General features: G+C 37.4%; 2 long non-coding RNA genes across 2 annotated transcripts in view; both read right to left on the bottom strand.

Moving 5' to 3' along the window:
- Positions 1-16,402, bottom strand: part of LOC143694639 (uncharacterized) — a 296,382-nt gene that overhangs the window by 30,638 nt on the left and 249,342 nt on the right. The gene's annotated exons all lie outside the window — the stretch shown is intronic.
- On the bottom strand, positions 10,862-11,530 carry LOC143694676 (uncharacterized). The gene is made up of 3 exons (XR_013183341.1): positions 11,459-11,530; positions 11,075-11,158; positions 10,862-10,978 (listed from the first exon to the last, which is right to left on the bottom strand). It is a non-coding gene; the product is annotated as an uncharacterized LOC143694676 (long non-coding RNA).

Below are 16,402 nucleotides of genomic sequence, written 5' to 3'. Positions count from 1 at the left end.
AAAATGGATGACGTGTGGCTAGGGTATCTTATACATAGAAAGCATCAAAATAAACACACATGAGGTCAAATTGCTCTGATTCAAATAATATAATCCTCTACTTGACCTGCTTGGGGTTTTTTCAAAAAGACATTAAGCATTACGTACAGGAATAATATTTAATGTCATGGAATTTCATACTGTTTAATTATTTTGCTGAAATTCTTGTAAAGTTAGAGCTTAGTGCTCCCAGCAATGCAAGACACTGACACAGGAGTGACCCCTCAGGATTCAGACAGTGGCCTCCATTGTCTGCCCTGTCTCAAAAGGTGTTCAGTTACTGTTGTCAGAGGAAATTTTAAAGCCAGAGCAGAACTACAGGTTACCTTTCTAGAGTGTCTCCCCAGTTTCAAACTTTGCTTTTCAGAGACTAGCTCAGGCAGAAGTGATTTGTGTACATTTAAGAGCTAGCTGACTTGCTGTATATATTACAGCATATGCACTTTAGTCTTGCTGCTGTTTGCTACATTACTATTCAAATTACTGTAAGGCTTTCTTTCACACTGATATCAGATACTGCCACTTTAGCAATTACTAACAAAATACTCAGATGGCATAAGTATAAACACGTTACTTTCCCCTCCAATTCCTGCATTTTAAAGGCTTTGAAAGAAATTTGAGCTTAGGAATAAAAGCTAGCACAAAAGAAAATTAAATAACTTAATTATGGAAATTTACTTGGAATTTTTTTTCACTTTCAAAGAAACATTTGTACTTCTTCCATATTTAGACACTCAGAAATCTCAAATCTCTGTGAACATTCTTGGTAATTTTGATTACACCAAATATTGGCTGCCTTAGCCAAATGAACTTTTTTCACTGCCTTTTTTTAAATTCAAGTAATTGAAATGCTTATTTGGCTACCACGTATACATATAGGGGGTCTCCTGTGTGTATAGTGTATATTCTTGTCTCTCTAATCTCTTTTTGTCTAACTGAATCAGCTTTCCTAACATTCTGTAGAAGAAAATAACTTCATGGAAATCCTATTCTCCAAAGTAGTTCTTATGTTGACAGATTTATTTCATTGGGTCTCTAAACACATTATTCCTTTACAGATGCTAAGTATATCATTTCATAGGCCATTTACCTTTATAGTTATGGACATTTTAGGACTATTGAAGTATTAAAATACTAGATCTTAAGCTATGTGCACTGTAAGTTTAAAGATAAATAAACTGAATAAGTGTATATACATCTACCTCACTGCACGCTATACAACAAAGGCACGTACCAGCATGAGGTGGTATAAAGATTTTATCAGCAGAAATTTGGAATAACCTCATTAATTCTGAGTGGTGCAGCCCCAAAATGAATTACAACTGTCAAACTATGAAGAGCTATACAATGCCAGTAGAGGGTATTACAGGAAAGTTTTGCAGAAATGGATAAACTTCATTAATACTGTTTTCTTTATAGCCCTTGGCTCTTGAGGTTGGCACTTTAAAATCAGAAAATAACAAATTTCATACATCCAGTTGAGATGGGCACATATCTATCTACATCACAATGTCTGGCTTCTCTACTTTTTGAATAACAATTTTATGCATGAGTGAAATGCTAGTTTTCCAATGGTATTTTCATCCTAAACCAGGTAAGCACATTTTACCTCTAGGTCAGCAAAATCTCTCAGGACTGCTGCAAAGTAGATGTATCTCACATGATTCTGCCTACATCTTGCGCACGGAGGGAAACCCAAAAGATGTGAGCAGTGCACTCATTTCTGTGTGTGGAACAGACTTAGCACAGCAGGTTTGTCAGAGCTGCTGTTGAGGTGGCATTGGCAGCACAGCCATGGCAGCACAGGCCAGGGCTCAGCAGAGGCCAGGGCTCAGCAGAGGCTGGCTTTCATTGAGTGCTCGCATCGGGTGACAGCACAGCGCGGCCCAGATAAGCAAGCTTAAAGCCAGCTTCATGAACAAAAGTGCAGGGGATCACTTCACACTTGTCACTCTTGCCTGTCCAGATGGTAACAGGCAAACTATAACCACCCAAAACGAGAACCAATTTTCTAGCACATGATCTCTCACGTGGCAGCAGCTCCATGGCAGTGATCTACATTTCTGTCTTCACCAAGACACTTTGTACAAGAAACTGCCCACACAGAATCTCCAGGGCATCCTGCCTGCTGCAAGCCTTTCTGGTACTGATCACAGCACACCTGTATTCCACTTTCCACATAGAGGAGTAAAAATAAAAAATCAACTTTAAGTTTAGAGTAAGGTCAGTAATTTTAAAGCCTTCAAACTGGCATGGGTCAAACTATCTTGTGGTTTCTTTTGTCATCCATTACACTTTCTGGAAGTGGTTATCATCTAAAGTACTACGGGGAACATTCCCCTGAGAGGCATTGTGTGGAGCAGAGGGCAGGCTGTGCTCCATCAAAGCCCACAGCTGTGAAATATACTATACTACTGCAGAGCACCAAGAGCCAGAGTCTTCACTCAAGTCCCAGGGTAAAATTAATCTTTTTAAACAGACATTTATCCATTAAATCACCAGTATGATAGCCCAGATTTTGAATAGAAACAACTTAAATTAATCCTATTTGAAGGAGCATTTTAAAAAGTAACAAAAAAGAAAAAAGAGAATGGCATTTACTTTTTTATTTATGTCATTTTCAATATAGATAGGGCCCACAGAAATACTCATAGTTAATATAAGAAAGCACTTCTCAATCTAACTATCATGCAGTTGCTCTTATTATGCTACACTTTAAATACTTGGGATTAAATTCTCCCTCTGAATGTCATTTAAAAAATAGTTTTAGGAAAGTAATTCATCCATTCTTTGAGACAGGGGCATTTTTCAAATGTGAAAAATAAATCAGTTATGAGAAAGCTTAACAGCTTCATGATTTGCAATGGGATTTTGCAAAGTTTGGCAGCAACTTAATTTTTAGGATACTGCATTGGAGGTAGAATATGCTCTCTACCAATCAGGCCTAACTGAACTGTAAGGTTCAGAATTATTATCTGTGCATGCTCTTAAAAGATGACATCAAAATCCCCTAAAAATTTAATCTACACTCAGCAACCTCTTCCCTTTAATAAACATGCCTAACTTTAATTTCTTCATTTTTTTCTTTAGCATTAGAAAAAATTACGATCCTGGTAAGCAACTACTACATAATAATACAGGAGAAATATGGCCTTTCAATTTCTTACAGAGAGAGAACCTCATACAAGTAAGAAATGTAGCTTATTTAGATTACATCTGTAGTCTATCTTGTTAAAACAGATCAAAGGTTTTCCCTGATTCAGAGCAAGTCAGGTCATAAAAATAGAAACCATCCCTTTTCACTTACCTAGCAATACAATTTACCTCTCCAAACCTTTCAAACTACTCTCACTATTAACAAACTAGCTCAATGTTACTGCAGATGTACAAGTGCCATATGAGTTTTTTGTTATTATTTATTTTTATCTGTTGCTTCAGATACAGAGATACAGATATTAAACTATTGCATATTTAAAAGATAGTACCAAAACAGAGAAATTGAAGATTAATTTGAATTTTCTTTCTATTCACAGGTTTTCTCAGTACTGGTTTGATTTAAGCCAGCTACCAGTTTGCTACTAAAGGAAAAAAATCCCAGGTAACCATAAAATTAAATATTTGTTAATCATATAATCTGTTTATGTTTTAACTGACGAAAACTTCATCCAGTGGCACAAAATAGAGCTCTACTACTCATGGCAGGATGGAGTGTAAGGGCACTTCTGGGAGTTATAAATATTTGTTTGCACTCCAAATCTGGGTCATGTAGCCCAGAGAAGGATTTGTGTGGCAGACAAGGCCACCACTGAGTATATCCCCAGCCATCTTTTCCCTCAAAGGGGAAGAGAGGGAGCCCTGATCTATTGAAATTCTCGGATTGCTCAGGCATAGTGGGGCAGGAGTCTTCTCTCCATTAACGTTTTATTTACTGCCCTGGGAAAAAATGTTTCCCTGTTAGAAATTGATTTAAAAGTGTATCAGGAGATTTTAAAGAGAAAGAGCTGCAAAGAACTCACCACTGTTACAAGCTTTATTAGGAGCTATATTGTAGTGCTACAATTCAATAATAGCTGGAGATGCTATGCTGGTTTGAGGCATAAATTTCCTGTAGTGGTCTCCTGTTCAGTGCTTAGGTCAGGATCATGAAGTCAGACATTCTATAAACAGTTATTATAAAAGTATTAGCCTTCCTGGGTCTCAAAAAGAAGAGAAAAACAAGTCTAAACTATAAGTTATTTTCCTGGCTTACTAAATCACAGACAGGGTTTTGGTCTTGGTGAGCTGCAGCTCAGCCAGGTATTCCACATTTAATTTACTCCAGTCTTGTCTTTACTTGTCCTTATGTCACTTTTTCTGAAGTTGCAGCAGACACATTTGCCAGCACAGGTGAATGCAAAGCTCTGCCATTTATCTTTAACACTGATTTGGCCCCTCAAGAGCAGGCAGGATAGGCTATGACAGAGGGAATTAAAGTCTCATTCTAGGGAAAGTTTGATGAGGTTTTCCCACTGTCACATTCAAAATAGCACCAAAGGGAAAGAAATTGCTGTACAGGCTATAACTATATTGGAAGTCCCCCTTTGGGGTGCAGGGGTGACCTGCTGGGTTGAGGGAGCTGGTGTCCCAGCTCCTGGCGGATGATCAGGTCCCTCTCTGCCCTGTGGGGCACAGTGAGCCTGAGCTGGCCCTGCTGAGGTGCTCACGGTTCAGGCTGATGCAGAGACTTCTCCTCACACCTTTCCATAAAGGACAGACACATGGACATGAGGAATGGTATGGGCTTTCCTGCACTATTTTGGAAGTCAGAATTAGAGTCAGAGTCAATCTAGGAGCCATGTAACCCTGCCATTGGGATTCTTCTCCCAAGCAATTTCCTATGGTCGAAACTGGAATTGCTGAGCAGCCTCAGGCAAAGTGTGGCAGGCTGGGGCTGTGTATTTTGTTGGGGACCAAGGAAGACTAAGCACATTTCTAGCCCATCTAAGCAGCTCTGTGACCTTTGCCAGAAGCTTTACTTCATTTAAGTCCATTTGATATCCTACATTTTTTTCCATTTGGGCTCACTAGAACTCTTTTAGAAGGGGTTGTTCCAGGAAGCTGAATGGTTTTTAATATGTGGTACTGTGTATAAGGGGCTTCCTAGAGGTTTGCTAAACTAATTGATAGCCAAGCAATTAACAGCATTATATCATGATCAGCAAAATATTTCAAGACACACAATATTTACATTTTAGAACCCACTCTTACATTTTATAGTAGCTTCCACCTCTCCCACTCAATAATGAGAAAATGTCCATAATTCTTGAATGGCATCTTTTACTATTTATGAACATGGAGAATGGTTTTTCTGTCCTTGAATACACTTAAAATCTACACAGAAGAGTAAATATTTAGTCCAGTACATAGGGATTTAGCTGTGTGATTTTGATTTGCATTAATAAATACAAATATTTACAGTACATTTCTCCCAGAATGTTTATGCTCAGATTTGGTGCAATAAGAAAATCATGAGAAATAAAGTATCAAAAAACTACTCTTCCATCAAGAATATTCTCCAATGCAAGTAATATACCACTGGAAACACCTTAGCTTAAGAGTGCCCTAGGGTGCTTTACAATAAAAGCATTTCTCCATATTAAACCAGTAATATCAGAGGTAACACGAGGAGGAAAGAAGAACATTTGCAGCTTTGGAACCAGCTTTTCTGTACCATACAAGATCCCTTTTCTATTCACTTCCAGGCTAGAGCAAAACTTTGCAGAAACTGCAATACCACTGACACACCTGAGCCAGTTTTAAAGCAGCTAACTCAGGTAGCATGGCAATGTATCCACAATAACAGAATTCAGACAAGAGAGATTTGTCCTGTACCAGCCCATATCATACTGGTAGTATCCAGCTTTCTTAGGAGTTTCTATAGCCACATGCATTCCTGCACAGCAGCACAACTTAAACCTCCTTAGCAGGAGATCATGTTAGCCCATTCTAGGTGCCTAAGTTTCAACAGTTTCCTTTTTATTGGGAGAGACAAAAAAATCATCAATCAAAAAATATGCATTGCTTAACTAACTTACTTAACTAACTCTTAGAGCTGAAAATGCTCAAACACATTAAAGTCCAGCTCAATGTTTTAAGACAGCCAATGGTGACAATGCTACCTGAATTCTGTATGTTGACTGGTAGCTCTGGCTTTTCCTCACTTGTTCACTTCAAAGCTCTTGACAGCAGCAACTCTTCCTGCCCCACTGAGTTGTGGTGTTGGGTTTGGTGCCAGCCCATTTCTGTTTAGCACTGAGCCAAAGAGGACTCAGATTTATGCCAAGTCCTGGTGAGGATGGATCCCCTATATCTGAGATAAGAACTGCTCCTGGTTAACCAGCACCACAGTATGAGGACTAACACCACAAGAAGCACGAATTTGCTTCTCCACACCCTTCAAAAAGATTCCTGCCATAGTCTCCCATTAGCACTTGGCAAAGCCACCTTCAAAATCACTCAGATCTACTTTTTTCTTACATGCTTTTTCGTTTTAAAGGCTTCCCATGACAAAGGCCCTGAGGGAATACTTTTTCCTTTTTCCCAGTGCAATTCATCTATTCAGTGTGTCACTATAATTTTTAAGAATTAGTTCTTTTTGCATTAAATTAAAAGGTAGTGGGATTGTTTTCACTTGCAACCTGAACTAAAATGCAAACCGAATAAAGAATGTTTATGGCAGAATCTCAATTCAGTGATAGAAAAATTAACAGTAAATTAAGAAATTTCCCAGATGATCTAACCCCATCCACCAGACAGATACCCAGTGTCTGCTGTATACTGCCTTTCCTGCGTGTTGTCCTGACATCAGATGCACCCAGTTGCCATCAGAACTGCATTTAAAATAAAATGCTCACTTTGCATGCTGTGAGCAACACTTGCTGTCCAGCAGCTCTCCTAATCCACCTTTCTCAACTCACAATTCTCCACTAGGATAAAAGATCATATAGCCAGCTGCACAGATAACACAGTCGTAGCCAACATGCACTCCCACAAGTCTTAAAGTTAAATTTCCTTTTAACAGTTTAGCAGCAAAAATCTAGGATTACAGGGATAGAGCTAATAAGCAGCTCCAAAGCACTCTCTGGAAAAGAACCAATAAAAGATTAAAAGTGAGTGCAGTGATTAAATAAAAATATATATAATAAAACAAACACAGTCAAGCTATTGACCCCACAGCATAGGCAGAGCAGCTCTTCTCTGCAAGGAAGAACGGAGCTTTTTCACTGGTCACTTAACGTTCTGTTTCCCCTAAGGAGAAAACTAGGACCAAAAACTACAAGCTTAATTCAACAGAAAATTCTCATCTAAATGGTGTTTTAAAACCAAACCCTTCAGCTCTCTGTTCTCTTGGGAAATGACACACATGACCACAGACTGCAAATGGCTCAACAGTTTCTGTTTGCACCACTGTAAGAATAAAAACATCTTAAGTACTGCTATGGGTGTCCTTGATTTTATTCCTTTGTCACTTTAGAGGAACTGAATTGTTTTGACTTTTTCCCAAACTTATATGGAAATAGCAGTTTTCATACCTACCAAGAGATACTTTGATGCTATACGAATTAATCACCAGTTTTCCTCCAAAAATCAGGCATCCTCCAGGTCATTCTGTGCCCTCACATTTCTGAGGATGTTTGAAATGCTAAGTTGGTCTTCTTTTAGGTTTTGGGTTTTTTTGTCAATCCTCAGTCTGGGATTTAAAACTGCAGTTTTTCTAACATTTCTGCAGTTATTGCACAGATAGAACTTTTATTCAAAAACTCAGTAATAATTTTTTCAGAGTTCATTAGTTAACCCACCTAGCCTCCTGTACAAAACAGATGTTACAAAGCCCATTTCTCAGATTGAAGGTCTCTTACAGAGAATTGTTTCTTGCATAGTACCAAACTGAAACAAAAGTCATGTCAGTACTTCCAGGCTTATTCCTTTAAACTATATTGTCAAAAAAAAAAAACCCATAGAGACAGACCAAGTCCAATCAAGTTTGAAATTCTGGGTGTTTTTTAAACAAGAATGAATCATAGAGCCATACATAGAGAGACCACCTAAAAATTACTAAAGGAAAGAACTGGAACAAAAGTATAAATACAGATTTTTGATTGTGTTCACCTATGTTTCTCTACCAGTATTACCCAGACTTCTCAGTGGGGAATAAAGGACACTTCAGCACACATGAGTTAGCGGATAGTTATATCCCAAATATTAAGAGCTGACCATTAATAATGTGAAATTCTCAAGGTGGAGCTGTTAAACAGAAAGAAAAAAAAAAAGTATTATTAAGATTATCTGAAATATTTAGATGGTTTTGTCTTTTCTCCAGAACTGGCTATTTAAAAAAGCCCCAAAGCTTCTTTGGCATTTCCTTTTGGTAGCAGCAGCGTTGGTGCCAGCAGTGTGGTTATAGGTCAGCTTTGGAGCTAAACACCTTGTGGGGTACAATGTCTCTTCTCTGTGTCCCTGCATTATTAAATAAAATCCTTCACCAAGGAATTTTTGTACATACCTGGGCTCAAGTTGGGGAAGAAATATAAGGAAATGTGAAAACATAGGATTGGAAGCATCTAAATGAAACCTTATCCATTTTTTTCTAGACATTCATTTGCTTACTTCCCTCTTTGCTGCAGCATACCCTCCAACAGAGGGTACAATCCCTTTTTACTGCAATAATAATAACAGAAAGCTTTTTCAACAGATGAACTTTGCAAGAGTAGAGATAGAAAACTTAGTATTTTTCTACTAGTCAAGTAAAACAGCCTTAGGGAGCATCAGTAATTTGCTCACAGTCACTGGGAAATTCTAAAATTATTTATGTCTTATCAAGGTCTTGCTTTCTACCAAGAGCAAAAGATTACCCTTCTCATTTTACACAAGGTTAGTTCCAAAGGAGAATCTAATGTCTCTGTCTTCACAAGAATCATAATTTCATACAAGAAAAGAGAAATTCCTTCAAAAATAATCCAATGATCTCATTGGTACCATTTTTCTTCAATTAGAGCGCAAAATGCACAACAATTCTCACATTTGTCCAACATCTCTAATTTTTTCTGTGTACCCAATTAAATGTGTTTGCAATAAACATAAATAGACCTTCTACAATACTGTAACCTTCTAGACAACAATCTCACAGTATATCAGGTTTCCTATCATCACAAAACACCTAGGAAAGTGTGATGTTTACAGCTGCTTCTGTATTTCAGACCTTGACTTTTTGCACCTCCCACGCATAACACACTTTTTGAGATTTTTCACAAGGTGAAGAACACTGATTGTTCAACACTTGGTGTTCAGCAATGGACATAACCCCTTAAGAGAACGTGGGACTGACACAGGGATTAATTAACCAAAAGTGACAGTAACCAAGCCAGTGAAATGCAGAGTTTTGTTTTCTGATAAAATTCTTCAAGAGAATGGGGTTTTTTTCCAGATTGTCAAGGAGCCTTGGTCCCTGTTCTAAAACTTGCAAACTGCCTATCTTGATCTTTAATACAAAAAATATTTGGCATCCGGACTGATTATTGTCTTCAATAGGGTTTACAGATCCAAGAATCCAAGATTTAGAATGCAATTTCTTGTTGATCTATACATTGTTAGCAATAGCAGCTTCCTGTATTGGCATGGATTGCCTACCCAAAGTGTTCAGCATTTTCAACAGAGAAATAGAGAAAACACAGGTGTCATGCCATGTACAGGGGAGGATAAAATCTTCAAGTGCAACAGACCATCCCTGATAGTGAAATTAACAGTGTCACATAGGGATTCTCTATAAGCATTTTGGTTCATTTCTAACTATGATTGAAAAAAAAATCCGTGTATAGAACTAGGCCATGACCACTGATTGCAGAAGCAGGTACCTGAATTGTATTGCTGGTACAAATACCCAGAATTCAGTTTTAAATGTTTGTAATTATTTTTTGTATGTGTTTTGCTGATAGCCCATTACTCTAACCAAAACCACATGGCTGTATGGTGACATCCCTGAAAATCAGCAAGCATTTTGTATTTGGCAGTTAAGGCCAGGGAGTCAGACTGATGAATAGTGCAGAGCACTGTAATAGAAGCGTTTGATTCATATCAGGAAGAGTGCATTTGATGGGAAGTGTTGTGTTTATGACACACTAACAAGTATGCAGATTGAGTAGATAGTGTTAGCATTTTCATCATTCAATCTTAGCCACTCCAATAAATAATGCTGGTTTGTGGTTGACAGGACTCTTTTACTGCAGTATCTCAGATGAGTATATAAACATTTATACCTATAGCCACAGTGCTTTCCTTTGTAAAGGAAATTAGGTTCAATCTCATTATTTATTTGCCATGAACTTGCCGAAGGTCACTAAAATGGCCTTTGGGAGAGCCTGGAAAAGAGCCTAGGTTTATTGCATGTAAATCACCAAAACATTTAGCCCTCAAAACCTGCTGAGTAAAGAAATATAAAAAATAAATAACTTGAAATAGTTTTCCCCATACAAGGGTCTAAGCAACAGGCTGGCTTTGGCTTAGATTGGATCTTTTTCAATTTTAGCATTTAAGTAGTTAAATATTTCTTTCTAATAAATAATAAATGAATTGAGCATTTCCTCTCATATTTGGAGAGTATATATTTCCTATGATACACAAAAGGTACACCAAAAATAGATTAGAATTATGAAAGATGACTAAGGGATATAGAAACTTGATTTCTTTGGAAATACAACAATAGTCAGGTGCCTGACTGCATTAGGCTCTAAAAAAAAAGGTCTCAGGCAAATACCAAAATCACTTTGCTCTTCAGCTATGTGCTTACCTGAAACCAGATGTAGTGGCTCTGTTGTGCTTCTCTGGAGTTCTAATCAGGTTATATTTTAAAGATCTGAAGTACCCCTCAATTTGCATAATTTCAGAATCTCTTTTCTGCTTAACCCTAATGCAAATAAAATTATGGATTTCTATAAATACTGGAAATTAATGTAAAAAGCAATTTTTGTAAAAAGAGGTTAAGTACTGTTAAGGTACTTACATATAATTTCATAAAGTCTGGGGACGTTTTTTCCTGTCTGTCATTTGAAGGGTCATGTGTGGAAGTTGATGATACAAAGCATGACTAAACTCAGAAAAAAATCATTAAAATAGGCTAAACTCGCAATAGTTAAAAAGCCCTACTTATTAATTAGGAATGAATTTTAAAAAGTCAAAATGTAAGGTGGAGAGAGAAATGAGATAGAAGAGAGACTGGGAGCCAGAAGAGATGTTGATAATGAAAGGGTTTGATGTTTTGGGAAGGTGACACATCAGAAATTTGCCTGGCCAAAGCCAGGATTTCAGTCTCTCCATGGACATTCAGAGAAGACAGTTCAATCTGGTGTCATGGTTTAGGAATGGGATTCTCCAATTTAGTACTCACAGTAAAGCCAGGCAACTGCTTCCCCTCCCACCCCGCTCCAGATGGAGGCACAAAAGGCAAAGATCATGGTGGACATAAGGGTGATTTACTGGAAAGAGCAATGAGATAAGGAAACGAACAGTAAGAGCACAATATTAATACAAAAGGTATAAGAAAGGAAAACAATTTACACATAAAGGCTCTGACAATAAACAAAGACCAGACTGCTCCAGCTGCCACCTTTTCTTGACTGGCAGGAGCCCCTTTCTCTGGAAGGGAATCCCTTTCCTTCAGCCCCCAGCAATTTCATGAGGTGGTATAGCATAATCTCCGTGTCCCAGCCATGCCCCCTCCTGGCTACTGAAAAAAATTAACCCTGCCCTGGCCAGAACCAGGACATCTGGACAGAATCCTGAGTCACACCCTTACAGCAAATGAATATTTTATCATTAATTTTTGATGAACAAGGAAACCATATATTAAGTTCTGTATTCAACAAAAAGTTCTTATTGCACGAAGTTCCTTTAGGCACTCTTGGGCTTTAGCTGCTGTCTAGAGTAAGAGTTGTTAGAATTTCTCAGCTGTACAGGTCACATTTGAATCTCATCTGCTGTCACTCATGGGACTCCATTTGCCCACCAGGCTGGGGGCTCTGCTAATGGTTTATCTGCTCTGGAGTCTATGTGTTGGCAGACCTAAATGCAGCATATTCCACAGCTCATGCCTGATATTGTCCTATAAATACAACTATGGACATTCATAGCTACAAGCAAAGTGATGTGTGGCACTCAGCATACAAAGAAAACATCAACTGCTTCAAAAAAGCTGAAATTTACCTAAATGGCTTTTGCAGAAGAGAAAATAGACATACAATTCCTACAGGGCAAGTTTCTGGCTTATGCTGAAAAAAAGACATATAAAATATACACAAACTATCAAATGATCTACAAGAGCAATAATTTCAAAACCAAATCAATTATATGTTTATTTTTTCCAATTGCAATTAATTATGGAAAATGATCATGAAAAAAAATTACTTTAAGCATACATCCTTCAAAGGCACACTGGACAGCAACCCTGTGGTGCCCAGAATAAACTATTCCAGATAGTTAACAGGTAGCATCTTAGGAAATGAACTAAAAGCAAGACATGATGTAGCAATTCTGCATTTTCATCTCTTTACTGTTTAATTACACAGTGGTTTTTCCTCTATTGTGTTTTCGTGTTGCTGAAATAGAGCAAGAGTTTTTTTCATTGATTTAAGTACAGTTTGCTTTTTTAAACTAAAGGTTTCTTTAATATAAATACTAACAAAACAAAAAAAAATTAAGAATGGTAGTTTGTAGGAAAAATGGACAGTTCAATGCAGGAAATGGCAGCAATATATAGAAACCCTGGGCCAATGTTTTTTCACATATAAGATTACAGAGAACACATAACTCTCCTAAATATATAAAGAGTGAAACTTACTCTGTCTTAAGCAGTTTGTAGCAGTCTCAGAAAGCAGGAGGTAAAACCTCAGAAGATGTACAAATAATTGTAAAAGAGTAACCTATCAAACCAAACACCATTGTAAAATATTTCATTATAGGAAAAGGCAATATGACATTACAGTTGCATGACACTATAACTGTGTATGTGACAGCCTAACAGAATATTGCCCATTTAGAAATGTCCTAGAGGACATACTGAGAGAATGAATGCTCTGTTAATAATGAGAGATTCCAAAGATGATTCCTGGCAAAAGCAAATTTAACATGGCCCAAAGCAGCAGAATTAACAAGAGCAATGGAAAGAGAAGGGAAAAAAAACAACAAAGAAAAACCAGATCTGCTCACAGAATGTAAATAGTCAAACTAAAACAAAAGGAGAATCTAGGTGCTAGGGTTCTAAACAGTCCATTTTATTTAACTTCATACAATCAAAATGATCCCATGTTTCAAAAAGATGATTCACAAAACAAGCAACCAATATCAAGCAAACAAAAAAAATCCAAACAGCAAAATCCCAAAGATGAAAAGCTGTCACTAGCTTTGAACAAGCAGAGTCTCCAAAAGAATAAAGGAGCAAGTGCTTTGTGGTTAGAGAATAACTACATTGCAGCAGAAATGGAAGAAAATGGGACTTCCCCACAGCAAACAAGTCATTCAGCAACCTATTAAAAATATTGTCTATGAGCACAAGTCCTCAGCTGAATTAGGCTGCAGCTAATATGAATTAGTTATGACCTTAGCTGTGGTTCTGTTAAGATCTAGCAGCTGGCAATCCTAGTGGAACACCCATCACTTTGCACTCATCCTTACTTACAGAAAACTTGGAGGCCTGAGAGAACATAACAAGCTCTCTTGTATTTATAATCAAAATTAGAAACAGATGCCAAATGATATCCCTGAGCCCTTATGCCCCAGGAGATAAGGCACAAGAAAAGGGGCCAGGTAAGCATGGTTTCCCTCTGGTCACTGATTTAGGAACACCACATACTAATGCTCAGCATGTCTACAGGAATTGGAAGCCACGGTGAAGATCACCAAGTTAGAAATTAACATGTCCTATAAAGAGACAACATTAAGTAAACCTTAAGATGATAGGGAGCCAGATATCTTACAATGCCAGGAAAAAGCAAAAAATAAAAATCCCAAAAAAATATAAAAAAATGCGTTGCTACAAATAGTCACAAGGGGTCTGTATATTAGGTGCCATATAGAAAATTGTCTGGAGTTGTCACTTACACTGAAAATTTGTTAAATATTACCCTGCATCTTGGAATCCAAATTGGCAATGGCTTTGCTATTTTGAATGACTTGTGATATTAAATATCTGTCAATACAAAGAATGCAGTTCAAGTGCTGGAGATACTAATAGTTTTTAAAGACAAAATACATTTTTCTAATTGCTAGTGGAAAAAAACCAAAACTGAGCTAAATGACAGCAAAGGAGGAGATAGTAAGAGAATTAATTGCCTCAATACTGTCAAGGGCCACAGAAGAACAGAAGCGCACATCACTAGGATGAATGACAACAGACATCAGGTACAACACAGGAAATCTTGATTTATAAGCAAACATTTTCACAAGGAGGATGGCACATTCTGGAAACACATCTCTTAGCAGGTACCAAAGCCTGCCTGGACAAAGCCTGGACCTGCTTTGTGCAGGGTGGTGGACTAGAGATGTCTGAAGGTGCTTTGCAGCCTGCTTGGCTCAGTGATAAGGGACAGAGCTTTACAGGAGTGTGAAAAGCCACTTCAGTTTTCAGCATCTGTTTCCCCATTTTAAGATTCTCCCAGGTATTTCATGGTTCTGTCTAAAGGGAAAGAAAGGCACTAGGTGGGACAAGATGAGATGAAAGTATAGTAACCAAACCAACTCAGTTTGTTTGAGGGTCTCTGTTAGCACAGACTGCAGAAAGTGGGGGGCTGGTTGTTCATTTGTACACAACAGTATTTTGTGAACCACTGCTACTAGGAAGCCCAGGTTACAAAGGGATACCAGGCACATTTTAAAATTATATTTGTGTAACTTTAGTTTTGTGAATGAATGAAGGCTTACTACAGTCCAACCACATCCAAGCACATATCAGGCAGCTATCCAGCAGTACAATTGCAGTTTGGTTCTGAAACAAAAACCCTAAATTCTTATATGATAAACTATTTTTTCTATTAGTTTTTATGACTTACTGATTCTTAAGCTATACCATTTTCAGATAATGTATTCTCACTAATTTAAAGAGATGCTTTGAACTGCTCTCCTAACACTGTCTCAATAAAACAACCAAAATGAAAAGAACTGACTTGATAAATATGATGACCTTGCTCCAGGCACTCAGGAGTGTACCTTACACCCCATGCAGCAGCCAGCAGTTGCCTTCCTTAAAGTCCCCGCTATTGATTTGAAATCTGTGGAAAGTAAGCTCTTTATCAATTCTATCCCACAGTTCCTAATGCATTCCTGAGGAGATTGATGTTTCCTGAGTGTTCAGGTCTGGACATATTGGAAAAAAAAAATCAACATTTCAGAAACTAACATTGTTTGGCTTGAATATTTTTCATTTATTTTTTATTGTTTCCATCTATCATGCACAGCTATGTGTGATAAGCAATTACAAAAGATCCTTGATGAAATTGCATTATATTGTGTTATGCTTTGTGCTATATATGTGACACAAGACATTTATCTCCAAAAAGTCAAATCAATCAAAATATGAGATGTGTGGAGGATAATAAGGCCTAGTCATACAACTATTTGACTTGTAAACTGTTGGAACTGATTTTTAAGGTAATATGAAATACAGTAGAATGTTTCTTTTATTTTTATTTTTCTAGTTCACAACCTTATAAAAAATCAATCACAAAAAACATAGCAGTGATTTTAATTACATTCACCTAAAGCTAGTTTAGAACCAGCCAACTCACACAGCAGTTGTACAGCAATTTTCTCTGGTTTCCTTGAATTGGCACCCAATTAAATATATTCAATAGGTTTCTTTGTTGTTATATCAACCATTGCTGCCTGCATGATGTACCATGCTGAATTTTGTAACTTGACAGCATAAAGTCAAAGCAAAGAGAAAGGAGGTCAAAAATAATTTCCTTAAGTAAATAATTCCATTCCTGAGATCAAAATGCCACCAAGAATGCCAGTATTTTCCTCGAAAATGTACATAACTTTCCACATTATCCCAGTCATTTGAAAACTACAAATTCTACATAGAGTCTACAGTTCTAGGATTCAAGATAAGCATCAAATAACTCTGAGGAATATTTGACTATTTTGGAGATATTTTTACAATTCTGCTGGGACTGATGCATTTCTATGATACCTTCCTGCCTTAGCAAGAGAGAAATCAGACACTGACCCATTTGCTCTTTTTTTTGTAGATTACTCCCTCTGACCTGCCCTCCCCCAATGGCTGTTTACCAGAAATATCACAGGCTTTTACACAAAAAAAAAAAAAAAACATAAAATA

The sequence above is a fragment of the Agelaius phoeniceus genome, chromosome 8 (assembly GCF_051311805.1).
Source record: "Agelaius phoeniceus isolate bAgePho1 chromosome 8, bAgePho1.hap1, whole genome shotgun sequence".
NCBI lineage: Eukaryota > Metazoa > Chordata > Aves > Passeriformes > Icteridae > Agelaius > Agelaius phoeniceus.
This window is presented reverse-complemented; position numbering and strand designations above follow the sequence as displayed.